Below are 13165 nucleotides of genomic sequence, written 5' to 3' on the forward strand. Positions count from 1 at the left end.
TATCTAATACTAGGCAAGGTAAGTTTTTACTGTTTGCCCTCTTCTTAAATTTTGTTACTTTAGAAGTATCTTATAGAACATGTTCAGAGATGATATATCCAATAAGAGCAGGATATAATCTTGAGAAGGTAGGTGTAATGCAGACTGAATGTCTTATAAACACTTTTGAGATATTTGAGATTTTTCGTTTAATATGGAAATAAGCTAGATAAAAGATGGAAGCCAAAAAAATCCTGTATATTTTCTGAGTGTTTTGGACATGGTAGAAACTAATTGATTATATAATGTAGATTAGAAAAAGACTTGGATAAATTTCTTCCATATAACAAAATAGAAATTTTAGTCCATTAATGGTACTGAGTGTGCCTAAAACTTGAGAGCAAAAATAAACACTACAAAATCCACATGGAAAAGGTGGTTCCTACATACTTTTGAAGGGTTATTTTTGTGCCATATGTGAAGATCTTGATTTGCACAAGTAATTACTGCACATGCATGTTATAAGCATGTCTACTCAATTGCTTAACTGTTAAGTACATGATAATGGTAAAATATATGCAGGATGAAGTTTCATGACCATCTTTCTACATGCCTTAATTAAATGTTTCCTTTTTTTATTTCCTCATTTCCTCTGTCTGTGTTATCTCAGTTATTTGCAGATAATAGTACAGGTTTTTCAAACATGAATACCAACTCTCTTGTTAAGAAAATAAAATATCCTACCTGTACACTGCCTGTAAATGGAAAGCTTCTTTGTTTTTAATGAGGATTTGTCATCTTCCTGGGCTATATATTCTCACCAGATAATAAATATGTTAAGAGAGCTGAGTTCCTGGGGAAAAAATTCTGGGAAAATGGAACACTATTTTTTTTATTTTAATAACTTGGCATATTTTTAATCAAGGACTTAATTGAAGTCATTCCCTTCCCATAGAAACCTTTGCTCTTATGAATTAGCATTTTCCAATAAAACTTTGTGTTGAGAAAAAAATTGACAGCTGTAATTACCACAAATGTGAAACTTAATTTTTCACAAAGCTTACTTCTCATAGCATCTTGGGAAAAGGACATAGATAGGAAATGATACCTTTCCTAAATATAGAGAATTAGGTGATACAGAATATTAATGAAAATGCTACAGTATTCAATGATGATTCCTATTTGTAACAATGCCACCAAATGGCTTCTAATAAAAGAATGGGCTGTGTCTTTCTGGTCAGGAAAATAGCTTGCTAGTGTTCAAGCATGTTATCACAGTTATAATTAAGTAATAATTTACAGCTCTGAAATGAGAAATACAGGAATCTGAATCAATGGATATACTGGAGTTGACTGAGGAAAAAAGTGCTAGTAGGTGGTAAATGAGTACTGACAGAGTCATAGCAGTGCTGCTTTTGTACCCATGGCAGCAGTGGCTGCTGCTGTGCCAATTGTAGTATCATGATCGGCCACCACTGGTGTAATGGCTATTTTTGCACCCCTCACAAAGGCAGTGCTCAGGGTTATTGTCCTGGTCACTCTGCTGTCCCCCTGCCAGTTAAGTTGCTAGGTACTGATTTACAATTTTCTTTATCTAAAAAAGTAAAAATATTCAGAATTGTTTACAGAATACATTTAATGTTGTTTAAAGTTTATTTCTACTCTCTAGTGTTATGTCAACAGTGTCAGATTTTTTTCTGAATGAAGACATGCGGATATTGACTACTGCCATTTTCATATCAAATATTTCCTAGCCAAAAAAACTCAACCAAACAAAAATGTGGAATATTTACTGTATACTTGCACACTTGCTTTTGTAGTATGCAATTACTTTATAGATTTTATGCTACAGAAAAATAACCTGGAGAAAAGGGAGTTTTAATTTTTGTATGAGTATTTGAAAATTTGTATATTTCATAACCTGTTTCTTCTAATATGAAACAGTAGGGCAGGATAGTGTTTTTCTGGGGATTGCAAATAGGCTTGTTTAAGACCACATCCATATATTAAACATGTTTAATATTAAGCCTGTGGAGCTAACCAACACCTAAATGATTTCTTTAGAGAAGGTTGCTTTGTAATAAAGTGTTGACTATCAATTTATATTTCAGTTGAATGTTGTGTTGCTAAGTATTTCCATTAAGGAGGCTGCTGAGCAGTAGCAGAACAATTTCTTGTTTTTTGGTTTTTTAGGTTGAACATTGCATTAAAAATATATTAGATGTGACGAAAGATATAGATAGCTTTCTTGTCCTGAGAAGCTGACTATTCAGTGGTACAAATTGTGTAATGAAGTGAGAGTTACAAACCATAAATTGATAGAGGGGTTGGGAAGAAGGGCTTTATACTTGTAACACATGATTTTTTACATATGTGCTTTATTTCCATCGCTTTAAAATATCATGTTTACCTGATTTTTTTTTATTCTTTAAACAAGAGAAATTGCGCAAAAACAGGATTTTTTTGTTCCCTATATGCGATAGGTTATTCCAATTGTGAACTTGGTAAAATAACAAGCAACCTGAACTTTGCAAGCACGTGTCGTATAATTCCGTTTATAATCGCACTCAAGCCAGTTTGATCTTATAATAGGATAAATTGTAGCTGGTACCCTCGTTACAATTGTTTAACAATAAATGAAAAAGGTTTTCTTTTTGAGAATTGTCCAAACCAGGGAAACATTTTAAATATAGTTTGGCTTTGCTGCTGTTGTTGGTTCGGCTGGAAACTAGCTTCTCTTAAGGCAAAATTTAAATTGATTTATATTACTTTTTCACGGCAATTCTATCTAAGAAATGGATTGGTTATTCTAACATTAACTTTAACTCTCCCTGTACAGGAGAGATCGAGCAGACAAAAGGGACGGAGGCGTAGCTCTCTATGTCAAGGAGAGCTATGCGTCCCTGCAAGCCGACATTGGCGACCGGGGTGGACGGCTGGAGACCCTTCGGGTTAAAATCCATGAGAAACGCGGAACAGGGCGCACAGTGGTGGGACTCAACTACAGACCTCCCACCCAAAGTCAAGCACTTGATCAGGAGTTCACCAGGGAATTGGCTGAGGCCGCATGCTCCAGGTCCATGGTTGTCATGGGAGACTTCAACTACCCAGACATCTCATGGGAAGAGCGCTCGGCTAAATCCGAGGGGTTGTAAAGCTTCCTCTCCTGCGTGGATGACCTCTGTCTGACACGAGGTCTATGGGCCAACCAGAGGTAAACTGCTACTCGACCTGGTACTGGCAACCAGGGACTACCTAATCAGCGACCTAATGATCGAAGGAAAGCTGGGTGACAGCGACCACGAACTGATCACCTTCACCATCTGCCGTAGAGCTGGCAAGTCAGTCAGCAATACAGAAGTCCTTGACTTCAGGAAGGCTGACTTTGACAAGCTCACGAGGCTTTTTGGTGAGGCCCTAAGGGACCATGACCCCAAGGGTAGGGGAGCTCAGGCAGAGTGGTTGCTCCTCAAGGGAGCCGATCCTCAATGCACAAGCTAATGCAATTCCATCTCAGAGGAAAGGCAGCAAAAGGGCACAGCAGCCCCCTTGGCTCTCTAGGGAACTAGCGAACCTCCTGTGGCTAAAAAGAAAGGCCTTAAAAGAATGGAAGATGGGATCCACCTCCAAGGAGGAATATTCCACACTGGTCCAGCCCTGCAGGAAGTGAACCAGGAAAGCCAAGGTTGTGACGGAATTTCAACTAGCTACAAGTATCAAGGACAATAAAAAGTCCTTTTTTAGATATGTGGGGAGCCAGAGGAAAAACAAGGGCAACATTGGACCCCTGCTAAACCAGATGGGGCAACTGACAACCGACACCCAGGAAAAAGCCAACCTATTAAATGGGTACTTTGCGTCAGTTTTTCATTAGTCCCATGGGACGCCCCTGCCCGCTATTGGACAGGGGAGCCTGGGTGAGGAAGATTCCCTGCCCTCCATCAATGCTGATCTCGTGAAGGAACACCTTGAGAGACTGGACACCAAGTCAGCTGGCCCTGACAATCTACACCTCAGGGTACTCAAGGAGCTGGCGAGCATCATAGCCCAGTCCCTGGCACAGATCTTTGAGAACTCCTGGCGCTCTGGTGTAGTCCCTGAAGATTGGAAGAAGGCCAATGTGCTGCCTATCTTCAAGAAAGGGAGGAAAGTGGATCTGGCAAACTATAGGCCCATCAACCTGACTTTTATCCTGGGGAAGGTCTTAGAAAAGATTATTAAAGAGGCCATTCTCAACAGATTGGCCAACGGCAACATCCTGGGGGATAGGCAGCACAGGTTTGTTGCGGGTACGTCTTGCTTGACCAATCTTATCTCCTATTATGACCAGGTGACCTATCACTTGGACAAGGGAGAGGAGATCGACGTCATATATCTTGACTTCAAAAAAGCCTTCAATCTGGTATCCCATGATCACCTCTTGGCAAAACTGGCCAACTGCGACCTCAGGTCCGCCATGATCTACTGGCTGGGGAATTGGCTCCATGGTCGGACCCAGAGGGTGGTGGTTGACGGAAGTCAATCGTCATGGTGCCCTGCGACCAGTGGGGTTTCCTCAAGGCTCTATCCTTGGACCTATATTGTTCAACATCTTCATAAATGATGTGGACATTGGAGTCAGAAGTGGACTGGCCAAGTTTTCTGATGATACCAAACTCTGGGGTAAACATCCACACCTGAGGACAGGAAGGTGATCCAGGCTGACCTTGACAGGTTCAAGAAATGGGCGGACGAGAACCTGATGGTGTTTAACACCGAAAAATGCAAGGTTCTCCACTTTGGGAGGAAAAACCTGTAGCATCCTTATAGGCTCGGCAGTGCTACGCTGGTTAGCACTATGTATGAAAGGGACTTGGGGGTCATGATTGACCACAAGATGAATATGAGCCTTCAATGTGATGCTGCGGCCAGTAAAGCAAGCAGTACGCTGGCTTGCATCCATAGATGCTTCTCAAGCAAATCCTGGGACGTCATTCTCCCATTGTACTTGGCCTTGTTAAGGCTGCAGCTGGAGTATGGCATCCAGTTTTGGGCTCCTCAATTCAAAAAGGATGTGGAGAAGCTTGAGAGAATGCAGAGAAGAGCCACATGCGTGATCAGAGGTCAGGAAAACAGACCTTACGATGACAGCCTGAGAGCTATGGGACTCTTTAGCCTGGAAAGGCGCAGGCTCAGGGGTGATCTGATGGCCACCTGTAAGTTTATCAGGGGTGTTCACCAGGATCTTGGGGAACGGTTGTTCACCAGAGCTCCCCACGGGATGACAAGGTTGAATGGTTATAAACTCCAGCAAGACCGTTTCAGGCTGGACATAAGGAATAATTTCTTCACTGTCTGAGCCCCCAAGGTCTGGAATAACCTGCCACCGGAGGTGGTTCATGCACCTACATTGAATGCCTTCAAGAGCAAACTGGATGCTTATCTTGCTGGGATCCTATGACCCCAGCTGACTTCCTGCTGCTTGGGCAGGGGGCTGAACTGGATGATCTTCCGAGGTCACTTCCAGCCCTAATGTCTATGTCTATGAAATCTTCCACCTTAGAAAAAGTCAACCTTCATTGTCATTAAAGCATTTCTTTGGTTTTAACAGGAATATAGTACTCGTTGGTCAGACTCATAGGTGGGTGGAGGGAGGACTTTATCTGGGCCATGAGGGGAAGAAAACTGTAGAGCTTCTTAAGTGAAGCTGCCACAAGAGCTTTGAGGGTGTGGGAAGTAGGAAGTTCTCTGAATAAAAAGGAGACTGCAGTGTGTTTAAACCTGTTGACTGACATGTACTAAAGAGGAAGGCTTACAGGGTCTTCTTCCTACCTCAGAGAATAATTCTGTGCTGTTCTCCTTTTGGTTTAGACTAAACTTGGCATTTTGGGCTTTGTTATGGGCATCTGGTAACTGCTTTTATTTTCAGGGTGGAAAGGAATTTTTCTCTCATTGCCAGTTTGTATGGGCAGAGTGGGTTTTTCACTTCCTGTTGCCAGCTCAGGGACTCAATGAGTAGATGAAGTTAAAATTCATTATGTTGCACTGGGTACCTGCCAAGTTGTAGGTAATTTTTTCGGTGTAGAGTCCATTTCTCTGATTAATCAGCTTCTAGTTCTGCTTTATGTTCCTAAAGAACATAGGGATGGGGTTTGGGCTCCTCTTGCCTTATACAATGAAATGATTACTCTCTCCCCTACACCATTTAATTCTTACATGGCTGGAGGGAAGCTATTGTGGTTCCAGAAATGATGCTGGGACCAGCCGACTGTGGTGAGGTAGCTGATGTCCACTGTCCACTAGTTGGAATATATTGCCAAGGGGAGACGATTTGTGGTTGATGTTGTAAGTAACTTAATCTCTCTTAGTGGGGGACAGTTTGCATTTTAAGAAGACACTATATTTTTCTCTTTACTGGTGGATCAAACAAACCTTGTTTGTTTTTGGTGTTTTGATCACGCACGCACGCACGCACACAAGCATGCACGCACGCTTTGGACTGTGCTTTGGATCCGGAGAAGCTTCTGAAGCAGTATGTCTGGATCGAAGCACTGGCTTCTTTAGGCTTTCTGGAGCGGTTCAGAGCTTCTGAACTGCTTCGGGAAAGCTTTGGAGCCACCTTGGAGATCCGGCCATAGGGTATAATGGGGAATCAATTAAATAGCTATAACTTGGTTGTTTTTTGTGTGATTTTGATGAAACTTTCAGGGATGGTAGCCTCCGTTGAGCGCATGAAGCCCGCCAAGTTTCAAGAAGATCAGTGGAGGGGCTTGGGGGGAACTGCACCCCAAATTCTTGAAAGCAAAACTCATATCACATGCATGTGTTACACCACAGCGGGCTGAAAACTGCAGGGATGGTGGCCCCTGCTCAGGCCACAAAGCATGCCAAGTTTCAAGGAGATAAGTGCAGGGGTTTGGGGGGAACTGCATCTGAAGCTGCGGACAAACAAAACTCGTGACATGGGTGACACTGTGTTAAGGCACAGCAGGGTGAAAGCTGCAGGGATGGTAGCCCCTGCTGTGGCCACGAAGCCTGCCAGCTGTCAAGGAGATAGTTGCAGGGGGAGTGTGGCTTCTGGGGCCTTGCACCTCTAGCTGCTGATGGGCAAAACTTGTGACATGGGTGCAGTTCTCCCCAAGCCCCTGCACTTATCTCCTTGAAACTTGGCAGGCTGTGGCCTGAGCAGGGGCCACCACCCCTGCAGTTTTCAGCCTGCTGTGCCTTAACACACACAGGGTCATCTATGTAATGAGTTTTGCCTGTCTGCAGCTTGAGGTGCAGTTCCCCCCAAACCCCTGCAACTATCACCTTGAATCTTGGCAGGCTTTGTAGCCTCACCAGGGGCCATCACCCCTGCAGTTTTCACCCCACTGTGGTATAACATATATACATGACGTGAATTTTGCTTTCAAGAATTGGGATGCAGTTCCCCCTGAACCCCTGCACCAATCTTCTTGAAACTTGGCATCCTTCATGCTCTCAACAGAGGCTACCATCCCTGCAAGTTTCATCCAAATCAGACAAAAAACAAATAAGTTATAGATATTTCATTGATTCCCCATTATACTCTGGCCAGCTCTCTGAGACGGTTCCAAAGCTTCGGAGCCTCTTCGGCTGGATTGAAGTGGGAACTTGGTCCGGAGCTCTGGATCGCTGGTATCCAAAGCGGCTGGATCTGAAACTGGATTGAATAGCTGCCTACTCATACAGGCCTTCAAAATTGGGGCATATACCTTAAATGGGAATGCTGATTTTTTTTACTGGGAATAGAAGTATGGAGATGCTGTAAAATGGCAGCTGTTTCTTTTAGTCTCATCCTCTCCCCCCTCTCCATATATACAGCTGGTTGCATGGAGGGAGGGACAGAATTCAATCTTCAGGAGCAGCTACACTTTTTACCCTTTCACAGGCACTGTGGAACTGGCAGGAGCTTTTAGCTAAGCGACAAAGTGCTGCTGTCCTTTAGGCAGTGGCTGAGAGAGAGTTAAAACATGTAGTTCTTGCCTGAGCAGGAGAGGGAGAACATAAGTGTCGTACTGGATCAGATGAATGGTCCCTCTCGCCCAGCCTCCTATCTATAACAGTGGCAGAAGTCAATGATATACAAGGCGAGTGTTGAACTGGTAGAGCGATATGCATCATTGAGCTAAAGATGCCAAAGGAAACGTCTCCAACCATTCTGTTCAATAGTCTTTAGATCTATCCATGAATTTATCTAGTCCCTTTCTGAATCTGGCTATGCTGTCTTCCTTCTGGCACTTCCTGTGACAATAGGTTCTATATTCTTTGGACTTGGTGGATAACAGTTCCCTGTTCACTCAGGTTATGCCGTTCATGATTTTCTAGACCTCAGTCATACAGCCTTTTCCTTTCCAAACTGAAGTGTTCTAGCTTTTTTAGTCTTTCCTGGCATGGCAACTGCTCTAGGTCCCTGATCGTTTGGGCTGTCCTTCTGTGTACCTTTTCTAATTCTACTATATCAGTTTTTGAGATGTGGAGATCAGAGCTGCACACAGTATTCAAGATATGGGTGCACCAGGGATTTGTATATTGGCATGACATGTTCTCCCTTTTGTTTTCACTTCTCTGCTTAATGATGCCCAGCATTTTATTGACTCCTGATTTCTACTGCATACTGAGATGAAGTTTTTAAATGTCTTTTACAATGTCTCCAAGGTCTCTTTCTGGATCGTAACAGTTCGGAACCCAGCATTGTGTATGCATAGTTGAGGTTATTTTTACCAGGTGTTTTACCTTGCACTTGTCAGTTTTGAAGTTCATCTGCCCCTTTTTTTTTTTTACCCACTCATTTAGCTTGGTGAGATCTTTCTGCAGCTCCTCTTCATTAGTTTGGGACTTGACTACACGTACACAGACTAATTTGGCATCATCTGCAACCTTAGAGGTTTCACTGTGCTCCCCCATTTCCAGGTCATCAATGAAAATGTTGAGCAAAATAGGACCCAGCACAGATCCCTGTAGGACCCCACTTTTGACTTCATTCCATCCTGAAAAAGGAGGGTGAGTGTGCTGAAGTTTCAGTTTTATCCCAGCTCCTTCTGGCCATAATTCTGGATTTTTTTTTTCTTGCTGCATTAGTTGATGTACAAACATAAAAGCAGTCCATGTTTCAAGCTTGCAATCAAAACAAAATTTTGGAAAAAGGTAGTAAATAATAGTATTTCAACTTTAGAGATGGGAAATACAATTTTTACACAGCAAGTATATGGTAGAACCAGGAACTGAGTCCAGATTTCCTGAGTGCAGGTTTAACCCCTTAGCCACAAAATCATGCTTCCTCTCTCTGTCATCTTTCCCTTTGCTGTTTGTAGGACTGGCAGACAGTAAAATGTCAATTCTCTTTGTAGAGCTTTTTTTTTTAAAGATTTTCAGGTTTAGTAGTCTTTCTATAACTCCTGGAGAATCCTAGACCTTCATTGTATGGATTTCCTTCCTAACGTTTTACTATATAAAGCTTCTAATAACTGTAGGTTGTTATAGGTATTAGCATATCCATTAAGTCTTTTACATTGAAGTGGTCTCAGCCAATGATAGTCTAATATACCGAGTATAATGACATAACTAAATATAAATAAGTGGAATTCTCATTATTTTAAAGGTTAAACTATTGTCTGTGTTGGCCATGATTTGGGAAGAAAAACTTATTTGAAGCAAAAGTTTTTTATCTTAAATAATTTCCAAGTCTCATAACTGTTACTTTTTTGTCTGCTGACATTAGAATTCAAATATTCTTCTGTTCAGATAATTTTCAGAATGAATTCCTTGTTTTATACTTTGTCCAACTCATTATTAAATTATCTTGAGGTTTTTAAGAGGATCCTTTTGTATTTAAGAGGAACTGTGGTTGCTCCAGATGTTTATATTAAAAAAAAAATACTATAAAGTTCTTCAGAATGTCCCAGCAATTATTTATGTAGTCACAGAAAGAAAGTTTTAGAATATTTGCTTGCAGAAAATAGTATATGTATTATGTTACAATATATGGGTACAGTATATGATTACACTATTAAAGACTCCATCGTCTTGCTATTGCATACAAGTGCTTTGGCAGCAAACTGCAAATTGCTAATTTGTAAAATCCAGTATTTACAGTTGGAAAAATTGGAATTGGAAGGGACTTCTCAGGCCATCGTTTGTAGTCATTCGCATTTGCAGGAAACAATTTGGCCAAAAGTGTCTACGTGATTATTCGCCTTCAGACACTGCAGCCCCAGAGCACCCTTTGCTAGGGAAAAAAATACCTACGAAGTTAAAGGTACCACAGGTGAAGAGCAGGGGAGACATTTATGCTTTGATACTGCTGTAGCAGAGATTATTTCACTTTTACTTTTATGTGTGCAGTATTGCTCCAGGAACTTAATCCTGTCATTCTATCCCTTCAATAAACATATTTGAGCTCTGTCTTGAAGCAATTCACATCACTGTTTTCAGAGGGCCATTTTGTAACTTCTCATCTTTGATTATCAAAACCTTTTTCTAAGAGTTTAAATTTATTCATGACCCTCCTAGTGTACTTAAGGTGCTTTAAGCCATCTGTTACTTAATAGATACAAAAATGTGTACTGTAATATACTTTTAAAAGCTGTAATAATTAAATTGAAACATTATACTAGAATATGGTGAAGTAGAATAAGCTTGAGTTAAGTTTGAGCTGTGTTTCTGTGTATTAGCCAAGCATGATGATGTTTTAGAGCATGGAGATTTTCCATTCGCTTTCACTTCACATTTTTCTTGAGAAACAGCATTTTCCTATCATTGTGGAATCCATACGTTGTATAGATATGTATGACACCATTACATGAAATAGTTAACTGTGTTGAAGGAATACTTGAAAGCAGACAAAGTTTTTTTTCCTAGACAGTCTGATGCTTTGTCCAAGTACTCTAACCCAGTTAAGAAGTTTTTATTCCTATATGATTTTAAGAAGAGAAGTCTTGTTAGTTAGTGAGTGTACACTTTTTTTTTTTTTTTTTTTTTTTTTTTTTTTAGATAAGTATATTTTGGTTAAAAACATTTGTACCACTAAGCAGATATTTAGTTTCTATAATAGTATTCTGTAAATAGTCTGGTACTGAACATGTCTTTACCTTGCACTGGCCCTTAGGTGGCAGTGTTGTCTTTATAGATGCCAGTAACGAGCCTTTGTGTCCTTGGTATAACAATAATGAAGTCAGTGCACAGTGGACCATTTTTAAATTCTGTACTGGGTCTGTGTATCATGCCTTGTTCCTTCTTATATGGTTCCTGGGATTGCTATTTACTTAATTCTTTATAAAATCACTTCAAAATATTTTGGCAGCTAGTTCTTAATAAAGGCTATGCAACTTAAATATTATAAGATGCATTGTAAAGATGAATATTTAGTAGTCATTTAAAAAGCTTTGCTTTTAAATATGGAACATTAGAGGTCCAATAAATTAACAAAGAGTAAAGTTTAGCTAATGAATTGTGTGAAATAAGGGGAGAAATATTTAAGACCTTATAAAATAAAATATAGTCAGTTATGCATTTAGGATGGTATATCTGGGGCAGGAAATGAAAAATAGAAAGTATGTGCTGAAGCAAGCATCAGGGATCCTAAGGGGAAACTTTGGAGAGAACCAGCAACCAGCTATTGTTTTTTGCTTAGACTTTTGCCCTATTCCCAGTTCAGTTAACAGTATTGTGACTGTGGGAAGTTTGAGGCTTTTAGTAGATCCTTAAGTGCAAAGGCCAAGGTACAGGGGAATTCAGCCTAAAGTGGGTGAAAATCTCTCTCTTTCTCTCAGATCCAGAACCAAGTAGCATAAGAAGATATCTTTGGAAATCTGAAGAAATCTTTGTCAGAATCTTATTTTCCCCATTTAACATAAAGCCTACCAAAGTAAATGAATACATCTTACATTTTCAAAGAGTCTTAATTACTATTTTGTTTTTTGCAGGGCATGCACATACAGTATAAAATATATGCACAGAATATCAGGCAAACAGGAATGCACACAGAAACAAGTATCTGAAGAGTTTTCTGTTCAGTTATTTTTCAGGTCTAAATATTCCTTACTACCTCAGTATGAGATTTAGTTAAACTAATCCCATTTAATCTCTTTGCTGTCAGGTGATTCAGCAGCTCCTGAACAATTAATACTGTAAGTGTAAAGCTTAGCATTGTTGCATCACACATTAGAATGCAGTACCACTTTGATAATTGCACTTGAAAAAAACTTTTTCACGCTCTGTGGCTTGTTCAAAATCTTCTTTCTGCATTCAGGAGGAAGGTGTCACGTCAGAACAAATCTTTTTATGGTTCATAGTTATTGTTTCACCAATACCCCTTAGTGATTATTAACTTCTCAATGTCCCCACAACATCACTTTTGAGAATTCTAAAACTTTTGAGGCAAACTTTGCTTACATACAAAGTTAAATATGTATTCATTTTTTATTTTAACATAAATACAGTGTTTGTGAAACATGCCAGATTGACAGCACTGGAAACTGAAGTCCTGTTTTTGTCCATTAAACAGGTACAGCTAGAGCAGCAGCAGTGCAAGTTTCGCCACACTGCTCCACCAATGTGCTGCAAACCCTGACCTGGAGGGACACCTCTAGGAAGGGGTCTGAAGCTTCTTCAGTCTCCATGCTCATTCAATCGTTACTGTGGCTGGCAACAAGAGTACCCATTTGTGATAGTGGATAGATACCCACATCACAAAAGCACCAAGAACCGGACTGAAACCAGCAGCTCATTTCAAATAAGCATCTGTCAGATGATGATGACTTCAGTTACTACAAACCTGGGCCACTGATAAGAGGTGAAAGGCTCCATGTCCTATTGCCAATCCCCTGAGTCTCATCTCATATATAACAGTTTAGCATATTTATATTATACTGTACAAAACCAAAGTGTACAAATTGTAATTATTTTGTAAAGTAAGTGTGTGTATAGTTTTAAAATGCTTGCTTTTAAGTTTTAGGACTATGATTTTAAACAGTTTTAGTTGAACAGTTTCATTGCTCTGTACTTTTTCTACAAACACTGCATTTATCTGAATTTTAATGGCTAGTTGAATTTGTGATTTGCTTTTTTGTTATGCACAGTATTTTTAACAAATGAGCAATTTAAGTTGTAATATGTATCAACTTACACTCTGTACACCAGTTATTTTCACTGCATTAATTAAGTTTTCAGCGTTTTCTTACCAGGC

At 40.3% G+C, this 13165-nt stretch overlaps 1 protein-coding gene across 1 annotated transcript in view; it reads left to right on the forward strand.

Moving 5' to 3' along the window:
* Window positions 1-13165, forward strand: part of FBXL17 (F-box and leucine rich repeat protein 17) — a 503943-nt gene that overhangs the window by 25817 nt on the left and 464961 nt on the right. The gene's annotated exons all lie outside the window — the stretch shown is intronic.

This window comes from Alligator mississippiensis, chromosome 3, assembly GCF_030867095.1.
Source record: "Alligator mississippiensis isolate rAllMis1 chromosome 3, rAllMis1, whole genome shotgun sequence".
In the NCBI taxonomy this organism is placed as follows: Eukaryota; Metazoa; Chordata; order Crocodylia; family Alligatoridae; genus Alligator; species Alligator mississippiensis.